Consider the following 6,280-nt stretch of genomic DNA (forward strand, 5'->3'; position numbering starts at 1 on the left):
TATTTTTGGTGCAATTGTAAATGGAATTTCTTTTTAATTATCTTTCTGGGGGTGCCGAGGTGTCTTAGTTGGTTAAGCATCTGCCTTCAGCTCAGGTCATGATCCCAGGGTCCTGGGATTGAACCCACATTGGGCTCTCTGATCAGCAGGGAGCCTGCTTCTCCCTCTCCCTCTTCCTGCTGCTCCTCCTGCTTGTGTTCTCAGTCTCTCTCTGTCAAATAAATAAAATCTTTGAAAAAATATTTATCTTTCTACTTCTTCATTTATTATATAGAAATGCAAAAGATTTCTGTACATTTTGTATCTTGCACCTCTTGAATTCATTTATCAGTTCAAGTAGTATGTTGGTGGAGTCTTTAGAATTTTCTTTTTTTTAAGTTTTAAAAAACTTTAAGTTTTTTAAAGATTTTATTTATTTATTCATGAGAGAGGGAGAGAGAGAGAGAGAGAGAGAGAAGCAGAGACATAGGCAGAGGGAGAAGCAGGCTCCCTGTGGGCAGTCCAAGGTGGGACTCAATCCCAGGACCCGGGGATCACAACCTGAGCTGAAGGCAGTTGCTCAACCACTGAGCCACCCAGGCAACCCAGGGTTTTCTATATACAGTATCATGTCATGTATAAATAGTGAAAGTTTTATTTCTTCCTCACCTATTTTGATGCCTTTTATTTTTTTCTGTTGTTTGATTGCTGTGGCTAGGACTTCCAGTACTATGTTGAATAAAAGTAGAGAGAACGAACATCCTTGTCTTGTTCCTGACCTTAGGAGAAAAATTCTGTTTTTTACCACTGATTATGATGTTTGCTATGGGTTTTTCATATAAGACCTTTATAATGTTGATGTATGTTCCCTCTAAACTTTGTTGAGTATTTTGTTTGTTTGTTTTGTTTTTTAAGATTTATTTTGAAATAGAGAGAAACTATGAGAGAGAGAGAGAGAGAGAGAGAGTCAGAAGTTGGGCAGGGAAAGAATCTTTCAAGCTGACTCCCCACTGAGCATGGGGCCCGATGCAGAGCTCTATCCCATGACCCATGAGATCTGGACCGGAGATGAAACCAAGAGTTGGACACTTAGCCAACTGAGCCACTAAGGTGCCCTTGTTGAGGGTTTTTATCATGAATGGATTCTGTACTTTGTCAAATGCTTTTTCTACATCTATCAAAAAAAAAATAGTATGCTTTTTATCCTTTCTCTTATTGGGGTGATGTATAATGCTGATTAATTTGCAAATATAGAGCCACCCTTGCATCCCAGGAATAAATCCACTTTATCATGGTGAATGATTTTTTAAATGTATTGTTGGATTTGGTTTGCTAATATTTTGTTGAAGATGTTTGTATTTATATTTATCAGAGAAAATGACCTCTAGTTCTCTTTTTTAGTGATGTCTTCATCTGATTTTGGTATCAGGGAATGCTGGCCTTGCAGAATGAATTTGGGAGTTTTCATTCCTCTTCTATTTTTAGGAAAAGTTTGAGAAGAATAGATATTAACTATTCTTTAAATATTTAGTAGAGGGATGCCCGGGGAGCTCAGTGGCTGAGTGTCTGCCTTCAGCTTAGGGCACGATCCTGGAGTCCTGGGTCCAGTCCCACATCAGGCTCCCCAGTGGCAGCCTGCTTCTCCCTCTGCCTATGTCTCTGCCTCTCTCTCTCTCTCTCTCTTTTTCTATGTCTCATGAATAAATAAATAAAATCTGTAAAAAAAAATGCTCAGTAGAATTCACCTGTGAAGATAGCTAGTCCTGGACTTTTGTTTGTTGGGTATTTTTTGATTACTGATTCAATTTTAATGATGGTAATTGGTCTGTTCAAATTCTGTATTTCTTCCTGCTTCAGTTTTGGAAGGTTATATGTTTCTAGGAATTTATCCACTTCTTCTAGGTTGTCAAATCTGTTGGCACACAATTTATCATAATGTTCTCTTATAATCTTTTGTATTTCTGTGGTGTCAGTTGTTATTTCTCTTCCTTCATTTCTGATTTTATTCAAGGCCTCTTTCTATCTCTCTATCCTTTCTTTTTTCTTTTTTCTTTTTTTTTTTTTGAGTCTGGCTAGAGGTTTATCAATTTTGTCTATCTTTTCAAAGAACCAGCACCTGGTTTCATTGATCCATTCTATTGTGGTTTTTTAGTTTCCATATCATTTATTTCTGGTCTAATCTTTATTATTTTCTTCTTTCCACTGGTTTGGGGGTTTTGTTTGTTCTTCCTTCTCTAGCTCCTTTAGGCATAAGTTTATCTTAGGTTGTTTGAAATTTTTATTGTTTCTTGTGGTAAGGCCTGTATTACTATAAACTTCCCTCTTCAAATCATGTTTGCTGCACCCCAAAGAGTTTGGATTGCTGTGTTTTCAGTTGTTTCTTTCCATGTAATTTTCTATTTCTTTTTTCCAAATTGACTTATTCATTTTTTAGTAGCATACTATTTAACCTCCATGTATTTGTAGGTTTTCCATATTTTTTCTGGTGATTGATCTCTAGCTTCATTGCCTTCTGATAAGAAAAGATGTATGGTATGACTTTGATCTTTTTGAATTTTCTGAGATTTGTTTTGTGGCCTAATATGTGATCTATTCTGAGAATATTCTATGTGCACTTGCAAAGAATGTGTATTCTCCTGTTTTATGATGGAATGCTTATGAATATATCAGTTAAATCCATCTGGTACAGTACGTTATTTAAATCCAAGGTTTCCTGTTGATTTTCTGTTAAAACATCTGTCCATTGATGTAAGTGGGGTCTTAAAGTCTCCTACTATTATTGTATTGTATTATTGTATTGCTTTATGTTTGTTATTACCTGTTTTATGTGTTTGGGTGCTCCCATGTTGGATGCATAAATATTTATAGTTGTTATCTCTTCTTTTTTTTTTTATGATAGTCACACAGAGAGAGAGAGAGGCAGAGACACAGGCAGAGGGAGAAGCAGGCAGAGGGAGAAGCAGACTCCATGCACCAGGAGCCCGACGTGGGATTCGATCCCGGGTCTCCAGGATCGTGCCCTGGGCCAAAGGCAGGCGCCAAACCGCTGCGCCACCCAGGGATCCCGTTGTTATCTCTTCTTGTTGGATTGCCGCCTCAATGATTATTTGGTGTTCTTCTTTGTCTCTTGCTATAGTCTCTGTTTTATTTTTATTTTTAGATTTTATTTATTTATTCATGAGAGAGAGAGAGAGGCAGAGACGTAGGCAGAGGGAGAAGCAGGCTCCATGTAGGGAGCCTGACGTGGGACTTGATCCCGGGTCTGCAGGATCATGCCCTGGGCGGAAGGCTGGGCTAAACAGCTGAGCTACCAGGCTGCCCCAGTCTCTGTTTTAAAGTCTATTTTGTCTGATAAAAATATTGCTAGCTTTCTTTATACATCCATTTACATGATCAATGTTTCTCCATTCCCTCATTTTCAATCTGCATGTTGTCTTTACGTCTGAAATGAATCTCTTATAGGCAGCATATAGATAAGTCTTGTTTTTTATCCATTTCATCACTCTTTGTCTCTTGATTGGAGCACTTAGTCCATTTACATTCAAAGCAATTATTATAAGCAGGGATTTATTGCAATTTTGTTACTCATTTTGTGGTTATTTTTGTAGCTTTTTTCTAATTATTTTTCTACTCTTGCTCTCTTCTCACACAGTTTGCTCATTTACCTCAGTGATATACTTAGATTCCTTTCCCTTTATTTTTTGCTGATCTATTGCTGGTTTTTAAATTTGTGGTTGTCATTAGGCTTGTATAAAGCATCTTCCTGCTTTATGGCAGTCTATATAAAATTGATGATCAATTGACCTTGAACCCATGCTTTACTTCTCTCCTCCCTGCGTTTTAGGTATATATTGTCATATTTTATGTCCTTTTATTTTATGAGTCCCTTGACTGCGTTTTACAGATATACTTATTTTTACTACCTCTGTGCTTCCTACTTTTCTTGCTCTTACTTACGGTGTTTTTTCCACTCAGAGTCCTCATCAATATTCCCTATAGGGCTGATTTAGTGGTCATGGACTCCTTTAGCTTTTTGTTTGGGAAATTCTTTATCTCTCTTTCTGTTCTGAAATATAGCCTTGCTGGATAGAATATTCTTGGCTGCAGATTTTTTCTTTCCTTTCAGCACTTTGAATATATCTTGCCATTCTCTTCTGGCCTGCAAAGTTTCTGATGAAAATTTCACTTATAGCCTTATGGGGTTTCCCCTTTATGTAAGTGTCTTCTTTTCTCTTTCTGTTCTTAAAATTCTCTTTTCCACTACTTTTTGCCATTTTAATTACTATGCATCCTTGGGTTGATTTTGTTGTAGGTTCTCTCTGTATCCTGGATCTGAATATTTTTTCCTTCCCCGGGTTTAGAAAGTTTTCAGCTATTAAGTTTTCAACTGAATTTTCTCTTCTTTTCTTTCTTTTTCCCTATAATGTGAGTGTTATCACATTTGATGGAATTGCTGAGTTCCATAAGTCTGTTCTCATTTTGCATATTTTTTTCTCTCTCATCTGCTCAGCTTGATTACTTTCCATTGTTCAGTACTCTAGGTCTCTAATTCATCTTTCTGTTTCCTCTAGCCTGCTATTTATTCCATCTAGTGTATTCTTAATCTCATTTGTTGTGTTCTTCATCTCTGATTGGTTCTTTTTAAACTCATTATTAAGGGTCTTGCTGATGTTTTCCACTCTTTTCTCAAGTTCTGTGAGTAAAGTTATGATAAATACTTTAAATTCTCTATAAGATATATTATTTATATCTGTTTTGGCTAGGTTTCTTGTTATGGTTTTGTTCTGTTCTTTATTTTTGGGACATATTCCTCTGTCTCCTCATTTTTTCTAACTCTCCGTGTCTGTTTCTCAGTGTTAAGGAAGTCAGCTACATCTCTTGCTCTTAAAAGTATGGCCTAGTGCTTCAGAGGTGTCTCCTATGTGTGTTGTGTGGGCCTTGCTTTTGAGTTTTGACTGCTTTTCCTTCAGTCCAGTCATTTGGCTCTTTTTCTTTGTTGTGGACAGTGTTTGGTCTTTGAGGTGTTATTAGGGGTCCACCTTGGGTTTGACTTGAGTCAAACCAGGCATTTGCCAAGATTCAATAGCAGAAAATTGCAGGGTACTTTCTCTGTATTATCCCCTGAGAAGTTTTCATTCGTGAGAAGGGCCTACAATCAAACCCACAGTCTGCCCCCAGCCACTGCTGGGGCAGCTCTCTGACTGATATATGTGCTTGTCTCCTTTTATTCCAGGGCAGGTATCATTTTAGAGTGATATTGGCCTATATTTGGGGCTGTTTGCACACTGCCAGCCTTGTGGCTGCAGTTTGAATGGACTCTGCCCAAGAGTGTATTGGAGCAGACATGCCACTGGTTCTGGCACTGGCCAGAGTGGAGTCCAAAGTTTTAGCAATGTGCATACTGGCCTCCTTGCAAAATGATCTGTCTTAACTAAGGCATATCTGTAAAGCATATATGGGCAGGGCACAAAATTTTAACAAAGTGTGTGTTGGTCTTTATGGGACCCACTGCCACCACCAAAGCTGGCCCAGGGTCCTAAAAGTGTGTGGGAGCAAAAGACTGAATGTTGGCCAGGTTTGTGCTGGTCTTCTCAGAGATGCCACCTGTGGTGCTGAGACTGAGACAAGATTACCTGGAAAGGGCAAATCTTCTGAAGCAGTGTGGATGGGTGGATTGCTGTGGGTTAGGGGTATGTGTATTAGCAAATTAGGCACCACACTGGTTCCTGCTGGTGGTCATTCTTTATGCTGAGGGAAAATGGCACCTGCCAGCTACTCTGTTCCTGGGGAAGTCCAACAGGAGAACACTTTTAAAGCTAATACTGCCACTGACCAGCTATGTGACTTTAAAACAACCTCTTCATCTAACTGGATTTCAATCTCCTTTTTATGTAAAATGAGAAAAAGTACAATCAATAGATATTCCCAAAAAGACTGTGCTGACATTCCATGTATATGATGCTTTATACTATGCCTTTGGAGAAAGGAAGAGACTGGTTCTATGATCTCTTCTTTTTTTCATGAAGGCACAGAAGTTAAACCTCATCTACGTGACTGAAGGAATATCTGGTAGATAAGAGACTAGGTGATATATATATATTTTGTCTGATTATTGCTCTGCAGAGCCTCAAGGAATCTCTGTGTGATTATATGAGCTTGCCTTTTTTACACTGTACTTACACAGGAATTACAAATAAATGAACAAAGGAGATTTGAGAAGGGCAACCCTTCAATAATTGTTCAGACAGAGACCGCCCAAATAGAAAACACATGCTATTTCCCCTCTGCCTGACCAATTTGG

Source organism: Canis aureus, chromosome 25, assembly GCF_053574225.1.
Source record: "Canis aureus isolate CA01 chromosome 25, VMU_Caureus_v.1.0, whole genome shotgun sequence".
Classification (NCBI taxonomy): domain Eukaryota; kingdom Metazoa; phylum Chordata; class Mammalia; order Carnivora; family Canidae; genus Canis; species Canis aureus.